This window comes from Vicugna pacos, chromosome 3 (genome assembly GCF_048564905.1).
Source record: "Vicugna pacos chromosome 3, VicPac4, whole genome shotgun sequence".
Taxonomy (NCBI): domain Eukaryota; kingdom Metazoa; phylum Chordata; class Mammalia; order Artiodactyla; family Camelidae; genus Vicugna; species Vicugna pacos.
Window position 1 is genome coordinate 77264647 of NC_132989.1, and position 21373 is coordinate 77286019.

The 21373-nt window shown below is 34.0% G+C and overlaps 1 protein-coding gene across 1 annotated transcript in view; it reads left to right on the plus strand.

Annotated features, from left to right (window-relative positions):
* The window catches only part of ADAMTS6 (ADAM metallopeptidase with thrombospondin type 1 motif 6), a 254223-nt gene that overhangs the window by 47161 nt on the left and 185689 nt on the right, over positions 1–21373 (plus strand). The gene's annotated exons all lie outside the window — the stretch shown is intronic.

The window sequence follows — 21373 nt, forward strand, 5'->3', positions numbered from 1 at the left end:
CAAGGTGTTAGTCTATTCTGGCTCCTGACTCTTGTCCTGGGTTGCAGACAGCCACTTTTTCACTGTGCCCTAACAGGGGAAAGAGAAGGAGGGAGAGAGAGAGAGATGACCTCTTTCTTTTCTTTTAAGGACACTAATCCTATTATGGAGACCCATCCTCAAGACATCATCTAAACCTGATTACCTTTGTAAGGCCCAACTTCCAAATACCATCACATTGGGGGTTAGGACTTCAACATAGGAATTTCAGGGAGGACACCAACATTCAGTCCATAACATAAGAAAAAGAAAGCTTATAACTATTATTAGCTGTAACTTGTATCCATAATTTATTCAATTTAATAAATTGTGCATAGTTATATATAAACTGTTAAGAATAACATGACTGAATTTGTATATAATAATTTATAGATAAATAAATGCTATTTTTTATAATACACAGACATATTGCTTAGTTGGTTACCTGTACTACCTGGGACTTAAGCCCCTGTGACATGGCCAAGTTTGTAATTGGGATTCCCAGCTTCTCTTTTTGATGCCGTTTCTCATTCTTTCCTTGCTCCCAGTATTGCTTGGGAGCCTAAGTATGTATTTTGGAAAGAATGTGATAAATTCAGTCAAATGAAGTTGTAAATAATTTTCTGAAATTACAAATACTATGTTTTCTCTTCTAGAGTATGTGACTTTCATAGAGACCAAAGCCTTTGAGTAACTACGCTGCTTATGTCAAAAGACTCAGTCAAATATAGTTTCTTAATTCATTGATGAATTAATATCAATACTAAGATGTGAAATTTTATTAGAATTTTTCCAGGATTTGATACATTACATCTGGATATAATGAGCAACTTGGATAAAGATTCTTAAGCAGTGATTTTTAAATTGGGATAATGTGTAATACTCATGAATTTATTTTTATTGAGCCCTTGTACACTGTGCATTCTAAGAGCTGAAGTACAGCAGTGAACAAACAAAATTCCTGCTCTCTTTGGGATAGCTTGCATTTAAGTGGGAACGCAGATAAAAAGCAAGACAAATGAATATAGAGTAAGCTAGTGATAAGTGCATGAAGACATTAGAGACTGTAAAGTCACAGTGTGTGTTTAGATATGTGTGTAGTAATTGCTGTTTTACATAGTGTGATCAGGAGGCTTCTCTTAAGGTGATACTTCAGAGACTCAGTTGAAATGACAGAGTAAGCCAGGTGGATTTGGGGAGATATTTATGAGAAAGGCATCTGGTCAAATGATACAGGAATAATAAAGGCCTTGAGGTAGGAGCAAGCTAAACATATTCAAGGAAAATCCAAGGGACTAGTGTGGCAGGAGTGGAGTAAATGATGGTGAGTGAAGTAAAAGGTAAAATCGGAGAGGTGCATGGACTAGATCAGGTATGACCTTGGAGATCATGATAAAGATAGTATTTAACTCTTAGTGAGAGAGAAAGACAATGCAAAGTTATTTTGACTTCCAGGTGGATAACATGCTGTATAAGAGCAAGTGTGAAAGCCAAGTTACCAGTTAAAAGTTATTCAGCATTTCCTGTCAGACATAATAGGAGCTTGGACCAGTGTGGTGGAAATACAGTCGCATTCTAAATATATGCTTAGAAGGCAGAGTAAATAGATTTTTGCCATTATATTGGATAGGGGCATGAGAGAAAGGAGTAAATGAAAGCTCTATAGTTTTAGACTGACTAACTGGTTGAATGGAGTTGCTTTTTACAAGAAATGGGGAAGCATGCTTGAGGAGCAGGTTTGTAGAGGAAGATCAAGAGTTCTTGGTTATTAGATAGCCCAGACGAAATGTCAAGATACATGAGTCTGGATTTTAGTAGGCAGTATAGCACTGTAGTTAAACATTTGAGAGACATCAGTATATAGGTTGTATTTAAAGCCCTTGAACTAAATTAAATCACTCCGAAAGTAAGTGCATGTAGAGAAAAGAAGTCATCCAAAGGTTGAGTCTAAATTACTTTAATGTTTAGAAATCAAAGAGAAGAGGAAAAATCAAGAAAGGAAACCAAGAAAAACAGACAGTGGGGTAGAAGGAGAACCAAGAGAGTATGGTGTTCTGGAAGACACATTAAGAAAGTTTCAAGGAGGAGACCATGGTCAACTATATCAGATGCTCTTGACTGAATAAAATGAGGTTCTAGAAATCACCATTAGATTAGGAAAGATGGAGGCCATTGTTAATCTTAAAAAGAGCAGTTTCAATGGAAGAGTGAATTGAAAACCTGATTGGAATGGGTTCACAAAAAAAAAATAAAAGGAAAAGAAGTGAAGATGGTGAATGTACAAGAGGGTTTTTTTCAGTGAATTTTGCTATAATCAGACAAGAGAAGTCAGACAGCAGAAGGGATCATGGAGTTCATGGAAATTTTTGTGTTTATTTTTGCTTTTTAGGATGGGTGAATATTATTACATGTATGATAGTGAGAATAACCAAAGACAGGTAAAAAATTGATAGTATTGAAGAAAGAAGGGAAATCTCCAATAACAATGCCCCTGAGAAGGCTTAAAAGCATGGGCTCCAGTACTCAATATGAGATAGAGTCCTTGGGTGGGAATCTGTTGAAGTTATTCCTTGTAACAGGAAAGAAGGCAGAGCATGTACATCAGAATATTGTTGGTGAGATTTGGTGTGTGAATATCTGGACATTTTTTTCTGGTTCCTTCTACTATCTCAGTGAAATAGGAAACAATCAACTGAGAGCACATAAGAGGAAGAAGAGGTATTGAAGATTTGAAGAGAGAGGCGTGTGAAATAATCATTGATGAGAAGAGTGGAATGTAGTAGCATTGCTGAGAATTGCTAAGGCCTTACTTGAGGTTACTTCTTGAATTTAAAGTGAAATCAGTCACCATGATAATGTTTCTTTTCTTCATTCAAATTCTTCTGGTTGGGTGTAGGCATAGCGTAGAAATTTGAATTTCTTTAGGATTGGACGTTTTGCAAGTGGGTACCTTGGAGAGAGAAAGAGGAAAGGAACATGAAGGTTATAAGCAAGAGGGTGATGATAATGTGTGACCATGGTGTCTAAGCCTATGAGGGAAGTAATTGCACAAAGGTGGTGAGGAACAGTGGAAAGTGGGAAGAAGCTGGGACGACAAAAGATGGTGGTCAGAAAGTAGAATGCTTGAAATTAGCAGTGACAAAGTCTTGAATATGACCATGGGATTAGGTGGCTGAAGCAGAGGGGGGACAAGACTATTAGAATTAAAACTATTAGACAAAATTAGAATGTTGAATAAATTTTAAGAGGCCAGGATATAAGAAAGATTTTAGTTGATACTGAAATTATTAAGAGTTATGGCAAGTGACAGTGAAGACAGTGAAAGGAAGAGAGGGAGGGAAAAGTAGAAAAGGAAGAAGGGTGGGTGGAAAGATAGAGAGTGATCTAGAAAAGTGCTGTCTTCTCTGTGAAAATTATTTTGTTAGGTATTATAATAATTACAGAGAAATGTAAGATGTAAGGATCTGGGCAGTGAATTTTTTTCCTATTATTTTATTTATTTATTTTAATTGAAGTACAGTCAGTTACAACTGGGCAATGAATTTTTATGTAAAAAATACTCATTCTAAAAGAAGAGGTAAGATGAAGTAGTGAGATTGTCTGACAGGAGAATAGAATAAAGATTGATTTAGTTAATTATTTTAAATACCCAAATGACATTTGAGTGTGGGGTGCTAAACAGTTACTTTCCATTTTCATATAGGATGGAACATGTGTTTATGGTTTATGTTTCCTGATTTAACTCTGCTTTAATGCACAGACATGATACTAAGAAATCTGCAAAATAGCGTGTATTTTTATTCTTTTGCTTTTTATGAATATAGGAGATTTTTAGCAAATTGCTGTAAAATGTTACTTCCATAGGGAGAAAAGAAAGTTCCTATGAGAGTATCTAAAAGAGATTGAAATTATCCTATTGAGAAAAGATATTATTTTTTTCTTTTTGTATAAGCATATTAGAAGTTACCTAACAAATTAATTGGTTAAGACGGAATTGTGGTGGAGAGAAGTTAAAAATTTTATGTGTCTGAAACACCTTCATAATTAACTTGGAAGATTTTAATGAATGGAGAACATTTTTAATGAAGATCTCACAAGTTCTTATAAATTATGCCAGTAAATTAATTAATTAAGTATGTGGTTCTCCTGAGTTATCCATAGTCTCACAGTTTTATACTTCTAGAAATCCTTCTTCATCTTCCAATTCACCACACAGGCAAAGTGCTGGCAACATCACTGAAAATCATTTAAGAACTTGAGCTTGTAGGAACATCATGGCCCACGGTGAAGATGGGACTTTGAAGGTACAGGACTTTCATCTGCCTCAGTTGTTAATAGTTTTTTTTCCCCCTTTGGAAGTACTACATTTATTATTTAAGATATCTCTTAGTATTAGAAGTCTCTTAAAAATTGCCTTGCCCAATTTTTGCTAGTATTGCAAGAAACTAAGGGAAAAAGAGGAATTTTACTCAGATGCTAATTCAAGGGAGTGAAATCTGATTGAAATATTTAGACATGAAACAAAAAATTATGCATGACCTTATGGAATCAAAGTGGTCTTCTGACCACTCAAAATAGTCATCAAGTGTACAGGAAAAGACTGAATCCTCTTGAAAATTGTGGAACATGACTACCATAATTCATATATATTTATATTTAATATATAAAATTCATATATGTACAATTCATTAACAGTATGAATGAGATGGGTTAGGTGAAGAGTGACCAGAGGAGAAACTGGGTGGCTATAGATAGGAAATGTCTGTTTTAATCAAATAGTAGTGTAATTTTCTTTCTTATCTTATGATCAAGACATTTTAAGCCCTGTAAGTTTTATCATAATGTTTCTTTTTCTGAATTTAAATGTTTTACTTAGTTAAGACTGTTACCGCTTTCTAATACTTGGCAAGAATTCTTAAAATGGCTATGTACACGCATAGAAACAGGGTGGTAGTAATTGAAAGTGACATCATCTGGGCTATTTAATCACCTTCCAAAAACAGAGGGAGGAACAAAGTGTGTTTAGAGTTCTAGTTTGCTTTCTTGAGATAACTAGTTTACCTTATTATTTTTCATCGCTGTAAATTTTCTAAAGGGAAATAATCCTGTTGAACTCTCTTGGTATATTACTTCGATTGTGTTTGTTTGTTTACTTTTTAGACACCGAAGTGCCATTCTGGTGATTAAGCAAGTGCATTGTGGCCTGTGGTGGGCTAATGTGACAAGTATGTGGCTTGAAGCCAGTGAACTGTCTGAATCTTTCTAACCATATTTAGTTGTTTTCAGATATATAGCTGTCATGATTACTGTGCTATACTATTATGATTGTGTCTATTGTAATAGTACAACTTCTCTTTAACTGTCAAAATATAAGTTGTGTGATTTCTTTGTACCATCAGTTGGAAGATTTTTTTGGTATATCTTTTCAATGTTGCAAAAGGGACCAGGGATTTACAGTAGAACTACCGAAGCTTTAAAATATTAACAGCCCATTAAGTACAGGATATGGTTCATGAGGTTTAATGGAAAGTTGTTAAAAGGAGATGGAACTATTCCAGTGGTTGGGGAGGGTGGTTAGTGGCAAAGAACAAGGCAAAGAATAAAAAAGCTTGCTTTTCCTATAAATAATCAATGTTTGTAGATGAACAGCAACAGCAACACAGCAAGCCTCTTTTGATCCTGATAAGCAGTACTAGGAGCTCACTGAGAAGTCCACTTGGTTCGTATGTTAACTTTCCTGTTCAGAGGATATCCAGCAATGTTGTATTAAAAAAATGTCCTGTGGATTTGAGATGCTTGGCATTCATTAAATCAAACATTTGGACTTTGAAATAGCACCTACTTTGTGTAACATTTTAAAAATTACAAGGCTCCTGAGACTACTCCTTGGAATAGACTTTAGTGATTATCAAGAGAATAATAAAAATGCAAGTTTTTCCGAAAAGGATATTTTTAAAGCAAAAGAGTATAACACTTAAGAGCATAATATTTAATATACACCTGAGCCTTTTTCCTTGGAGAGTGGTACACTTCTAGTGTATATGTGACAATTAGAGTCTAATATATCATTTGTTTCCCATGCACATACTTAGGTCTTGGGTCCTAGGTCAAGGTAGCAGGTCTAGTCTTCTACTTGCTTGAATTAAATACACTTTTTCCCACAGCTCTTCAATCCTGAGTAATTTATGTAAATTCTCCGCGTCTCAGTTTTCTCTCTCTGAGGCTCTGCTACTTAACAGGATTATTTATAAGATCTAGTGAAATCATATACATGAAAGCACTTTGTAAATTATTATTTACTAAGTATATATAATGAGTAGGTAAATCAGAAGCTAAGACTCTGGAACTTTGGAGATAGATCCAATTATTGAAATCATAACTCTACTTAATGCTGCTGCTAACTCTTTTCAGCAGACCAAGGTTAGCTTTACCACTTAGGCTTCATGGTTTTTTTTCCTTTGGATTTTATATTAAATCAGTGTTATTGAATGAACTTTGAAAAAACTGAGGGCCCTGTGGACACTTGAATGACAATTACAATGAACATTCAGCCCCACTTTCATACCTTTAATTCTTTACCTGACATTCCTTTTCAAACCAGTCCATGGTATTATTGACTGTTCACTGTCTGGAATGCCAACATGTTCTAGTTGTCTATGGCTGCATAACAAATCACCCCAAAACTCAAGGGCTTAAAACAACAATCATCATCATCATTATTATTATTACTCACATATGCTGTGGGTCAGAATTTGAGAAGGACTCAGCCGGCAGTGCCAGCTCTTTCTGTAATGCAGTTGCAGTTAGACTATGACCAGCATTGATAAAGGGGGCTGATGCAGCTTTTTCTCTTCATGTGGTTTCTCCATGTTGTCTAGTTTGGACTTTCTAACAGCATGCTGGCCTTAGGGCAGCCAGCCTGCTCACAGGAGGCTCCAAAAGACAGTGTCCTGAGAAAAACAAGAGGAAGTGTAATGTTTTTTATGACCTTGATTTTGAAGTCACAAACCTGCTAAGACTCTAAAGGGAGAAACAGATCTTACCTCTTGAGAGAAGTGTCAAAGTCACAGGTGCATGGGAGATGTTATTATGACCTTCTTTGGAAAAAACAATCTGCCACATGAATGATGATTGATTCTGTCACTTCATATATAGCACTTGTTCCCTGTTAACCTGACCTCTCTAGGACCACAATATGGAATGATTTACTTTCCCTTTTCTTTTGTAACTACACAATTTTCCTGCTAGACATGAACAAGGAAGCAATAAAAGCTAACTAAAAACAATAGAACTAATCTTTATATACTCTTCTTGAATCTTAAATCAGCCTCGTTTTAGAAAGATTATTTACCATATCAAATGAAAAAAAAACCCAATTATCTCTGGAGTCATACTTAAAAAAAGATGTGCTACTAAATTAGCATTAGTTTAGAAAGTGCATTAAAAGCATGCATTATCACTGATTTGCATTAAAACTCCAGAAACTCTTGTTGGAAGAACAGTTTGTGCTATGACAGATAGTGAGGATGTTTATCCTTATTTTATTTGGCACTTTTATACACTTTTCTTATCAAATTTATCACTTCACACTACATTATAGTTATGTGCATATCCATCTTCCTTGTATGTTGTCATCTCTTTAGGGGGAAAATTTGTTGCTGATTTATTACTACTGTAGAGTGCTTGATAAACATTTGCTGAATTTGAGAAAAATAATCTATATGTTCAGGGAGTTGACAAGAATGGCTTCTGGGATGGAGATGATCACCCTGTTATGTTAACATTCCTCTCCAGCCAGCAGTGGGTAGCCCTAGGTAGTTACAGTTATTCAGTATTAAAAAACATTAGTTATTAGCACATTTCTGGTGTTGAAACCCCAACCTATTAAATCAGGGATTAAGTAATTCGGTAATTTACCCATGCTAAGTGATACTCATTCTGTTTCTTTCTTCCCCCCAGATTTATTGTGATGTAATTGACATATAACATTGTGTAAGGTTAGGGTGTACAATATAACAGTTTGATATAGTATGTATATATTATAAAATAATTACTAGAAAAAAGTTATTTAACTCATCCATCACCTCACATAGCTACCTTTTTTTTTTTTTTTTACCTTTTGTGGAGAAAACTTTGAAGATTTACTTTCTAAGCACCTTTCAAATTTACAATACAGTGTTAACTATAGTCATCATATTGTACATTAAATCCTAGAACTTCTTCATCTTATAACTGGGAATTTGTACTCTTTGACCACCTTCATTTCCCTCCTATTTTTCTACTTCAATCTCTGCCACTCCCTGACAATCACTGATCTAATCCCTGTTTCTATGAATCAGGTTTTTTTTTTGGACACCACGTGTAAGTGAGGTCATTTGGTATTTGTCTTTCTCTGTGTTTTTTATTTCACTTAATACACTTATTTCACTAATCACAATATCCTTAAGACCCATGCAGATTGTCACAAATGGTAGGATTGCCTTCTTTTTTATAGCTAAATAATATTACACAAATACCCACAACATTTTCTTTATCCAATCATCGCTCACCTATGTGTTGGCTATTGTAAATAATGCTGCAGCAAACATGGGGGTGCAGCTATCTCTGAGACAGCGATTTTATTCCCTTTGGGTATGCACCCAGAAGTGGGTGTCCTGGATCATATGGTAGTTCTGTTTTTATTTTGTTGAGGAACCTCTATACTGTTTTCCATAGTGGTTGCACCAATTTACATTGCTATCCAAATTGTACAAAGGTTCCCTTTGCCATCACTTGTTATCTCTTTTTGATAATAGCTATTCTAACAGACATGAGGTGATAACTCATTGTGGTTTTGATTTGTATTTCCCCAGTGATTTGTGATGTTGAGGATCTTTTCATGTGCCTATTGGCCATTTTTATGTCTTTTTTTGTAAAAATGTCTATCCAAGTCCTTTGCCCAAATTTTAATTGAATTATTTGTTCTCTGCTATTGAGTTTATGAGTTCCTTATATATTTCGGCTACTATCCCTTATCAGATATATAGTTTACAAATACTTTTCCCATTCTGTTGGTTGTCTTTTCATTTTGTTGATTGTTCTTTTGCTCTACTGAAGGTATTTAGTTTGATGTAATCCTGCTTGATTTTCTGGCTTTTGGTGTAATATCCAAAAGATCATTGCTAAGACCAATGTCAAGGAGCTTTTCCCCTTTATTTTTCAGTTTAAGGTTTTTAACATTTACATCTTTATTCTGTTTATTTTTTTCTGTTTTTATTCTATTATACCTTTATTCTATTTTAAGTTATTTTTTGTGAATGGTGTAAAATAGGGGTCTAATTTCATTCTTTTGTATGGGAATATCAAGTTTTCCTAACACCATTTATTGAAGAACTATTCTTTCCACATAAATTTCTTGGCTCCCTCGTCGGGTATTAGTTGACTACATATATGTGGGTTATTTTAACAAATTTAACTCTTCTCATCCGTGAACATGGGATATCTTTTCGTTTATTTGTGTCTTATTCAATTTCTTACATACATGTCTTACAGATTTTAGTGTATGAATCTTTATCTCCTTGGCTAAACTGATTCCTAATTTTTTTTGATGCTTTTGTAAATGAGATTGTTTTCTTTATTTGTTTTTTAGATAGTTCATTATTAGTATATATAAATGCAACTGATTTTTGTATGGTGATTTTTTTGGTATCCTGTACTTTATTGAATCCATTTATTAGTTCTAACCATTTGTTGGTGGAGCCTTTAGATTTTGTATATGTATAATTATGTCATCTGCACACGAGGACAGTTTTACTTTTTCCTTTCTGATTTGGATACTTTTAATTTCTTTTTCTTGCCATATTGGTCTGGCTAGGACTTCTAGTACTAAGTCAAATAGGAGTGATCAGGGTGGATAGGTCACCCTTGACTTGTTTCTCATCTTTGAGAGACTGTTGTCAAACCTTTCACTGTTGACTATAATATAACTGTGGGATCGTCATATTTGTTATATGGGCCATTACCATATTGAGGTATGTTCCTTCTATACCTACTTTGTTGAGAGTTTTTATAATGAAAGGATGTTGAATTTTGTCATATGTTTTTTCTGCATCTACTGAAGTGATTATATGATTTGTATCTTTTTTATTAATGTGATGTACCACATTTATTGATTTGTGTATGTTGAACCATCTTTGAATTTCAAGGATGAATTCTACTTTATCTGGTGTATACCTTTTAATGTGCTCAGTATTTTTGTTTGCTGGTATTTTGCTGAGAATTTTTGCATCTATATTCATTAAGGATACTAAAAGGAATTTGTAACGGCATTTTCCCTGTAAACTTCTTTAAGCAGTTTTACAAATTGTCAACTATCTGTAGGTTCAGTAAGTGTAACATTGTAAGCAAAGAGAGTAATAAAAAAGCATTCTTTTTATCTTACTACCTATTTGTCTTCTGGAGAAAGGATAATTTGTTAAGTACTCTTTGACTTCAATATTTGAATTAATTTTCAAGATTGCCTTTAAATGAACAACTATAAAGTAATACATATGTCAGCACTTTTTGAAAATCAGTTTTTAACAAGAAAAATAAAGCATTGCCAATTTGAAATGTTGATAAAATTTGGTAGAGTTGGCAGGAAATGGTTGTAGTATACTTCTCACATCCTGAGATTCTAAGTAAGTTAGAAAGAAATATAAAAATCTAATGTTTTTAAAATTGCATGATTATCATGTTTTAGATGGCTCTAAAGTTACTTGATAGTTGAGACATTTAAACCTTTAAACAATCAGAGAGTTTTAAATTTTTAAATCACTGGGCAGTTTTATAATGTTGGCTTCTCCAGTGTTTTAGAACCTACTAAAGTAGATTGATCTTTAGATTCCAACAATAAAAATATTCTAACTTTGCAAAGAAAAGGAGGACTTAGAGGCTCCTCAGAGAAATGGCTGATTTCAGGAGTAGGTTAGGATCAGTGTTAAAAAAATGATAGCATTATGTAACAAGAACACAAGAGCCCGATTGAAGGGGTTCACATTTGCCAACTTGGGACCAACTGGGCATCAAAAGAATTAATTACAGTAATAAATTATAAACCATTGAAAAACTAGTAATTGATGTATCCATAAATAGAAAGAGAGGGTCTTCTAATAGAATGCTGAGGGTTGACTGTAAATATAGAGGACGTCTGAGTTGGAAAATCATCATGGTAAAAGTTAGATCAGGCAAAGATCATGTATGAATGTTAAATCTAGAGAGAAATTTTGATGAGGATCAGGGCATTCGAGTGACTTCAAGTAACAAGTTACTTATTAGGTTTCAAAAGTGGAAAAAAAAGTCCCAGAAATTATGCAGCGGAGAAATCAGGCAACAGCTTGATTAGGTAATAGAAGTGTACAGAATGAATGAAGGACAAATAGACCTAGTATATCTCCAGATGTGATATTCTGGTCAAGAATGCCTGATTTCATCCTAATCACATTAGACAAATGCAAAATGAGGAATGTTTTATTTAAAGAAAGGAAGAAGGAACATGTCCTTTAAAAATGTCAGTGTTATAAAAGACAAAGTCTGTGAAAATGGGTACATAAAAAGATATTGAAGAGACATGACAACTAAACATAACACATGACCCTAGACTGTTTTTCCTGCTGGAGGAGAAAAAATAAGTACTATTTAGGGCATTATTAGGTCAACTGGCAAAGTTAGAATATTAGATAAAAGTATTTTATAAATGTAAATTTATGTAGTTGATATTCTTTGTGGCTATACAAGAAAATATGCCTAAGTGAATTTCTTAGGAAATATACACTGACATTTTAAGGGTAAAGTTTCATGATGTGTGTAACTTACCATCAAATGGTTCAGAAAGAGATTTATGTGTGTATATAGAGAGCAGGGTGTGAATAATAATGCAAATAGAAATTGTTAACAGTAGCTGAGTCTGGGCTAGTCCCTATGATTTTGGCAGCTGGTATAATCAAAGCTGTGAGAAAGGTTGTTGTAGTAAAGATAAAAGAAAAATAGCAATGAGCTTATTGTTAATGTCCTCATCTCTATTATTTTGGTGTATTTAGGTATGTAAGTAAGAAGGGATGCAAACTATTATCTGTTCTTTTAGCATATGTACAGTTAGAGAACAAACAGCATACTTACTTTCAATGACCTGAGTGACTATGAATTTTACCGTTACTTGGGAAAGTATTTGCCAATCTGTGCTTGTGTACTAACCATTCTTCTGTTTATACCTTACTTTGAAAGTTCCCTTTGCTTCTGTCCTGCAGCCCTGTAGCTAATCTTCTAATCTACCCTAATTTTCACCAGTTTACTGAAATCTCTGGCAGCCTATTCTCAATCACTTCTTTACTTATTTTCTCTTCTAGTCTTTGACCCAGAGTTCCTCTTATGAATTAGTCAGGAGGATTCCTGACCAATTCAAACAGTTTTAAAATGCTTGACTAAGCAAGTCACAACACCAGGTGATCTCTCTCTCTGTAGTAGACCTGGTCTCTGATGAATTTTGTTGTATTTGTGTCTTTGTTATTCTTAATATGCTTGTATCAAACTATTTATGGAAAGAGTTTATTAATTAAATGAAAAAACTACCTTGTTTTCAGTGACTTTCTACTTCTTTCAGGATTGTTGGAGAGGGCTAGAATTATTTTATAACCTGTTGAGCCCTAGCTACTTCAGCTTCTAAGAAACTTCATGATTTCAAGCTTTGAGGGTTCTCTTGAATACCTGTTCAATAGAACAGGTTCTCTTTGTTAGAACCTCCTGTTCTCTTCATTAAATCAAAGAAATACATTTCTAATGATAAACTCCCAAGAATGGTCATTAAAGGTGACTTTTTTTCACTCGAATGATGCCACAAAAATGAGTATTAAATCTGCCAATCTCTACTCATTTGTTAATTTCTGCTATATCAAGGCTGAAAATGGAAATCAAATCATGCCCATCAGACCACCCTTCTCCACCCCCCAACTATTACCATGGACTGGGAAAAACAAGCACACCTAGCGAAATGCCAGATAACTATGTAATAATAGATATGTACAAGGAAAGGGGTGGGTACTACATTTTAATGAGATCTATCTTGGACTAAGCACTATTTATGCATTATCCCAGTTTCAAAAAAAAAAAGAAAAGCACTAATTCCTTTTAAAGAAAAAAATATTGTCTCAGATACTCAATATGAAATCTAAATATTTTATTATCATTGTTATTTAAATATAAATGTGCAAATATAAAACAAAGTATGATTTTCTTATGCTCATAGGTCTTATAGAATCATAAAACCAAAATGAATTATAAATATAATAACAAGTACAAAACCAATAAAAGTTACATCACCTTCAAGGCAAAAAGTATTATTGGGGAAAAGGGTATACCTCAAGTGGTAGAATGCATGCTTAGCATGCACAAGGATCTGGTGCATGTACCTCCTCTAAAAACAAACAAACAAACAAACAAACCTAATGACCTCCCCCCACAAAGACAAAACTATAAAAAAAAAGTATTATTGATACTAAATTGCCTCTCAAAGTGATTATGACACATGTTCCTGTGAGTTCAGCATGCCTCTACCATTGTGTGATGATGATTCTCCCGCTATTTTTCTTTATTCAAACTGTTAGAAACCTTCATTTATAGAGAATTATGACCTCACTTGGCTTTCACTTGGCACAAATAAATTTTTTATGCAAGTTCCTCTGCTGGATTCTCATTAAACTATGACAATTAAAGTAGTCCTTATGGAGGACAATGTAACCCAAAACACAAATGTGAAAGCAGTACTTTAAGAGCTGAAAGTTCATTCACTCTATATGCTTATTTTTATCATACATATGTTCATTATTTTATGAAAGATTGTCATCAGAATGAAGATCTAAAACTAAAAATAATAGATCATCCCTGACCAGGGGGAGTTTGTGCACCCCCTGGATGAGAGACTGCATTATCAAATTTAATCCTTGTAACAACCTTAATAGATTGATATTTTTTTCTCCATTTTACAGATGAGAAGACTGAGGTTCAGAAAAATTAAATGCTTCAGATCACATAGTAGAAAGCATATTTAGGAGAACACTTAGGTGCATTGGACTAGAGCAGGGTAGTAATGGAGGAGCGATAAGGGTTAGGTTGCATGTTATACTTAGTGTACCAGTCTTATAACATTTATTGTACAAATTTTATCATTTATTTTTTTTCTTTGGTCTCACACCTTATATAGATATGCTAAGGCAGAAGAATGCTATGTTAAGTTCACTATTGTTTCAATTCACTGAGTAGTCTTTTGTATATGGTAGCATACGGTAATCAACAAATTTTTTGGCCAAAAGATTAACCAACAAACCTCACTGTGGAAATTTTCAGGGTAACCCATGAGTTTAATCCAATGAGATGCACATCAAACAACTTACTGATGATCTCCTTCATCACCTCTGAGACCATACATAAACGTCACTACTATAAAACTGTTGATGATTACCTATTTGTAGAGTAAGAAACTTATTCCTGAAGTCAAGTGCCCTGTTCCATCACTCAGATATCAGGTTGACTTGACTTAACCATGAATCTAAAGTAACAGTGACCTTACTGTTAACCTGGCAGACATTTTAAAGCCTTCAATTTAAAAGTTACATTGTCACCATGTATAAAGTATAAAATTCTAGTCCTGTGCTGGAGGTAGAATTATAAAATTTGAAAAGTGTTAAAAAATGTATAAAATTTGAACAGCTAGTTATAATAGTTTAATGATGGAAATAAGGGATGGTGGAATTAGCTAATCTGTGAGCTACCTTTTCTTTCTTATTCTGAATGTGCTTTAAATGAAGTGACTATGAATTTTTTTGTGTGTTCAAAGGTAATTACATATATGTGTGTGTGTGTGTGTGTAACTAGTTTTCTAGCATTTACACTAAAATTCAGACTAGTGGTGTAGGCTTTATTTCTTAGTACTGAATATTTTTATTAAAATAAATAGATTACCTATGCTGGGATCAATAAATGTCAATTATCGTGCATATTTCCCCATATTTTGAACCGAAGAATGACTCTACTGAAGAAATTTCAAGTACCATGGAAGGCCAATATGAGGTAATTTTGAAATTGTATGTTATCCAAATAATTAAAATAGAAACCGGCTTGCATTGTTGTTCTTCCTTCTTTAACAAATCAAATGAAATCATCTTTGTTTCTCAATAATTATTTTGTATTCATCAGGAGCAAAAAGTTAGTGCAAGTTAATGGTTGTTAAGATGTTGATTAAAGAAGCTAATAGCAGTGCTTGTTAAGGTCACAGGCCCTCATATCCCCTGTGTTTGGGTAAAATAAATTGATATATCATTACTGAAAGGCATTTTGTCAATACGAATCAACAGTCTTAACATTTATATACACCTTGGATCCATCAAGTGCATTTTTAGGAATCCCTTTTAAGGGCATAGATAGATACATCATCAAAGATTTATTTATAAGGATATTCATTGCCTTTTTTTTCATAATAGGAGAAAACTGGATGCAATATAAGTAACCAATTAAGGAGGATGTTTAAATATAAAATTTCAAATATATACAAAAGTAGAATAGACATACTCATTAACCAATGTCAATAAAGGCACTTTTTTAAAAAAAGAAAAATGTGGGATGTTTTCAGTGTTAGGCATGATGTCATAATATATGGGTTTAAGTTCAGTTAGAAGAAAAACATCTAAAGTGTAGCTGAGAAACCATTGCTATAATTCTTTGTTGAGCACTCACAAACCTGGTAGAATATAACTTAATTAGTAAATTACAATCTTTGTTGTTAAAATATTCAATTATCAGGCTAGAGGGGTTCTGATTAAATAAACTAAAATCTGATTACCATAAACACTTTTTCTTTTCTCTGACCATAGAAGTCATCACTGCCCCACAGGTCTTAGTCCTTCCTCTATGCTCAGCCAAAATGAGAGTGGTAAATTGTAATCATCATGTTGAACCTTATGTTTGGGCAGTGCTTATACTCTGAGATATTTCACATACTGCACTATTCCTTTTGATAATTTTTAAATTCCTGCAACCACTTCTTCTCAGGTATTATAAAATTGGCTGTGTTTGCTCCTTTATAAAACACTCAGTAATTGGATACAATATTGTGCTGTAGCAAATAGGAAGGACAAGCATCCTTCTATCCTGATGCTTTTAAAATTCATTGAGAATCAGATTTATTTTGAGAAATTGTTTATCGTAATATGGAAAGGATTATTCAAAATATAAATAATAGTATATGAAATACTAAAAATGTAAACAATAAACATAATAATAAAATGATAATTTTTTTTTAAACTAAGTAATACCATGAGCCAGTCCTCTGCTAAGTACTTTATACATATTAGTGGAGTTTTTTTTTTTTTAAGGGGATTCACATGTTGAAGAGAAGTGAAGAAAGTGGTATATACAGAGTGGATTGCTTGAATGGGGATACATTAAAAATAGGGAGGCCAATTCAGAGACTGTTGGGACAAATCAGACTTGAAAGATTAAACTGAATTAGCACTATCTTGAAAAAAAGATTGATAGAATTGATGGTTAATTGGATATCAGAAGATGAGACGGATAAGCTAAAGATTATTCAAGATGTCTAGGAGCATAATGATAGTATAGAAAAATTTGTTGGAGAAAATAATGTATTTTGTATTTGATGGGATAATCATACATCTAATTTGAAATGCCCATTTGTCAGATGCTGTATGGTTGGATTGTATCTCCCTAAAAAAAGAAACTTTGAAGTCCTAACACCCAGTACCCCAAGTGACCTTACTTGGAAATGGAGTTGTGGCAGATCTAATTATTTAAGTTAAAGTTATGTCATTACTGGAATAGCATGGCCCTTACTTCAGTATGACTGGTGTCCTTATAAGAAGAAGAGAAGAGACAAAGAGACAGAGACAGAGACACACAGGGAGAAAACAGCCATGTGACTACAGAGTCAGATATTGAAGTGATGCATGTATAAACCAAGGGGTCCCAGGGATTACCAGCGAATAAGGGAAGCTGGAAGAGGCAAGGAATGATTCTCCCCTATAGGTTCCAGAGGGAGTATGGCCCTGCTGACCACTTAATTTAGAATTTCTACCCTCCAAATTGTGAGGCAATGAATTTCTGTTGTCTTAAACCACCCATTTTGTTGTACTTTGGTATACAGCCACAGGAAACTAATACAAATGCTAATGCTATTGTTTGATTATTCTTTTTAACCATTCTCTTTCCCCAGCTTCCTCCCTGGGAAGAACTTAAAAAAACAAAACATAAATAAGTAAATGAAGTCAAAAGTAGAGAGGAGAGTTTGTTAAATTTTTAAAAATATCTTCGCATTTATTAGTGTTTTATTTTCTTATCATTATTCTTAAATGGAATTTTAGTGTGGGCCAAATCATCTTGTTAAATTATGCAGGGATAGCTCATTAGAGTGTTCTGCATATGCTTTCAGGAAATAAAGATAATAATGAGTCTTTCCAGCTTGTTTGGCAGTTTAAAATCCCATAACCTACATTTTCAAGAATATCAGATGTCAGAATGAAGTGGAAATTTAGCTATATGAAATGGGAAGAATATGGAGATAACAAAGTAATCAAAGGAAGCATGGTCACAGGGCATGTGGTAATGACATACGCTCAAACGCTTTGAGGACTTGCTATAATAAAAAAAAATTAAACAGGGAGAGAGTAGTAAATGCTTGTCTTTGTCACTCTCTTTAAAGAGGTCCCATTTAAGTGCTTGTATTAATGCTGGTGTCTTAACTGTCAAATTCGGCTTTTTTAATGATTGAAAGGATATCCAGGTTGTGTCTAGTTTTAGACACTTCCTTTTCCCCTTAATAGGCTTTTCTGGCTTGGTTTCTGGTGTCAGTCTATCTGTCTGTCTGTATCTATCTATCTATCTATATATCTTTCATGCAGGAATATTCCTCTTTTTATTTTGCTTTTTAATTTTTGAAGATTGGTCAGTTAGGCTACCAAATATCTGACATAATTTGGGAAGAATAACTCTTTTAAGTGCATGGAAACATTTGATGTTTTGGAACTCACCATGCCTAGGCCACAAGTTTTTATTCTTTTTTAAGTGAAAATATAGACTGTGACTCTCATTGACCTTGCTACATAATTTCCTTTTCCCAGATGGTATACACTATCCATTTAGTTTCCATGCAAAATTCTCCCTTTGATCATTTTAGTAAAGAACAGTCTTTATTTCCCTAAGTTCTATTATCGACTGTGAAACCTGAGTGACTCTATAGTTTTGTTGGTTTAGATGATTTCTAGAATTGTTATCTTGCTGCAGAATTAATCATAGCAAGAGAAATTATGCCAATGTGGAAAACTGTAGGCTGAAAAGTAGCCAGGTAACTCATATTTGTATACTTGTTAATATACCTAATTTATAGTACTTAATATCTTTATTCAGTTACTAATTTGATTAAATAAAATGCAAAAAAACTTCAATATTCACTCTTAATAAGATGCCATAGGGTTGTTTAAGTGGATACTTAAAATTTTTTTGAGGTATTAGTTTTCTATAAAATATGATTTGGCTGTAATCATAGTTCATTTTTGCTTTATTCAGATTCTACTGTTTTGTTTTTTAAAAAATGAATCATAATAGTGATTAATGGCTCAGCTGGCTAGGAACATAAGAAGATTTGAATGTTTAGCCTCCATCAAAAAGATAGTTTGTCTGTCTGAATTTGTATATTTCATAGTTTGAACCATATGAAACCGCCATGTTGTATGTCCAATAGAGAACTTAATATGATTCAACTTGTTACTTAGCTTAGAATAATAAAGACTGTGGTCTGTCCTGCTTTTGATGCTTCTTCGCAAGACTGTAACACATGAACTATAAAGCAACAGTTTATCCCACTTAGGCATCTTTTGGTACAATTAGGATAGATGTTCATATTTGAAAGATAGTCAATTTTTTAATCCAGTACTTTAATTATTTTACACTTTAAGATCAATTCATATTTTGAAATCACGGTTCTACAGCTGATGAAACTAGTACTCTGTATAAAAGTAAAAGTCCCCTCTTACTGCTTAAATGGATATTTGATTATTTAGTTACAACAAATGAAACAAAGACAGAAAACCGAACTATTACCACTGGCTTCATTATGGAATTAGATTATTCAAATAAAACAACGTTCTGGAAATGTAATATTAAATTAACTTTATTTGAACAGATACAAAGCTGCTTCCTAAGGGGAAATTCTGTTTTTTCCTTTATCACTGCATACGTATGATAAAGAGTTTTGTTTTGTCAGCAACACAGAACACCTGCACAAATGACATTTCTTAGTAACCCCACTCTTGCAGAGTTAGAAGGGATTATCCAAAAGGAAATGTTACCCATTCATTCTTCTAGGATAGCCCTTATTGTAATCAAATTAGATTACTAAACTAAGTGATACACCTTACAAAGACTCAGATTATAGCTTTGTGTCTCCTTTCAGTTTATCCCTGGTTCAGGTTCCTTCTCTCCCTCCAGCTTCTTCTTCCTTCCTTTCGTTCATTATTGTGCCGAGAGTTGGTAAGTATTGTTCAGTCCCAGACAGCTCTTAACACATCGTCTAATTCAGGGAAACTTGAAAAGAAAATGTTATTCAGTGTCCCTGTGTAAAAACTTGGTGAAATTCTTTGTATACTTAATGTTAGAAGAAGTTTGTTTCTGTTAGCACACAAATATGCATCCTGTAATTAAATAATGAGTATAATGGAAAATTAAAAGTAAATTATTTACTGGTTTAAATTATTTCTTTGTGTGTAAAAAGAAGAGTGGAGGTAGCCAGTCCAAGGACAGATATAGTGGCTCCCTCTAGATTTCCGTTCTGCTGTACTTCGCATGTGGCTTTTATTTTCTTTCTTCAGACTCAACATGGCTGCTGCATTTCCAGGCATTACGTTTACTTTCCAGGCAGGAAGAAAAATAAAAATGGTCTTTTTCATGAGGCTTCCTCCCACTCTCTACAAAGAAGGGGAGTTCTCACCAGGGAATTCTACCTGCATCTCATTGTCTAGGATTGTGTTACATTCCTAAGAGTATTTTTGCTTTCTAATTCTATAGTAGAGGAAGGCAAGGGAAAGTGGCATTGAAATGGGTATTGAGTGACACCATGAAGCAACAAATGATAAACCATTCCAGACTAGTAAATTCCAGGCCAAATGAGTTGATCTTTGCATTCTTAAAGCAGATGTGCTTTGAATAGCATCAGGATCCAAAAGAAATCTTGTTATAGGTGAAATGATAGCTTAAATAAACAAAAGGAGTTTCTCCTCTTAAACATAGAAAGACAAATTGATTTCTGATGATCATATTTGCTAAAGGAAAATGTAAAATTAGAATGGGGAGGCAAAACAGACACACTATGATCAACTCCACAAAGTTAATTGACCTTAAATCTTATCTTTATGGAATCTTTCATTTCAAAATATAGCCCTCTAAAGCTTCTGAATTTCATGGCTTTAATGAAGGTAGATTTTCATCCTGTGATTTTTTTACATCTGTCTGTCTGTCTATCAATGTGTCTATCTATCTATCAATAAAGTTGACATACACTATTATATTAGTTTTATGTATACAACATAGAGATTAGACGTTTATGCACATTATGAATTAATAACTCTAAGTCTGGTAACCATCTGTCACCATACAAAGTTACTGCAATATTATTGATGGTCTTCCCAATGCTGTACGTTACACTTCCATGAATTAATTATTTTATAACTAGAAGTTTGTATTTCTTAATCCTTCTCACCTATTTCACACCCCCCACCTGTGGCAACTACCCATTTATGCTTTGTATATGTGAGTCTGTTTTCATTTTGTTTTATTTGTTTTGTTTTTTAGATTAAATATGTAAGTGAGATCATATGGTATTTGTCTTTCTCCATCTGTTTTATTTCATTTAGCATAATACCCTCTGAATGTGTCTTTTAGCTTGTGTTAGCCTGCTAGTGGGCAAGGCCAGGGCACTGGGGGTCCTGGGGCTGGTTCTGGCTTCCTGATGAGCTCAGCAGGGTCCTAGGTTCTCTGACTGCAAGCCCTGGGGGCCCAGGAGTTGTATCAGCCTGCTGGTGAGTGGAACCATGGCCAGGAGCATTCTAGGGGGGCCTGCCCACTGGTGGGCAAAGCTGGTCCTGGGCTAATTCCTAGCCTACAGGTGGGAGGAGTCAGGTTCTGGGGACTCTGGCTGCAGGGCCCTGGGAGTTCTAGAGTTGGTGTTGCCCCACTGGTGGGTAAGGACCTTCTTAAATTTACTGAGATTCATTTTGTGGACTAACGTGATTTTTTCTGGAGAATGTTCCATGAACTTGAAAAGAATGTGTACTCTGATGTT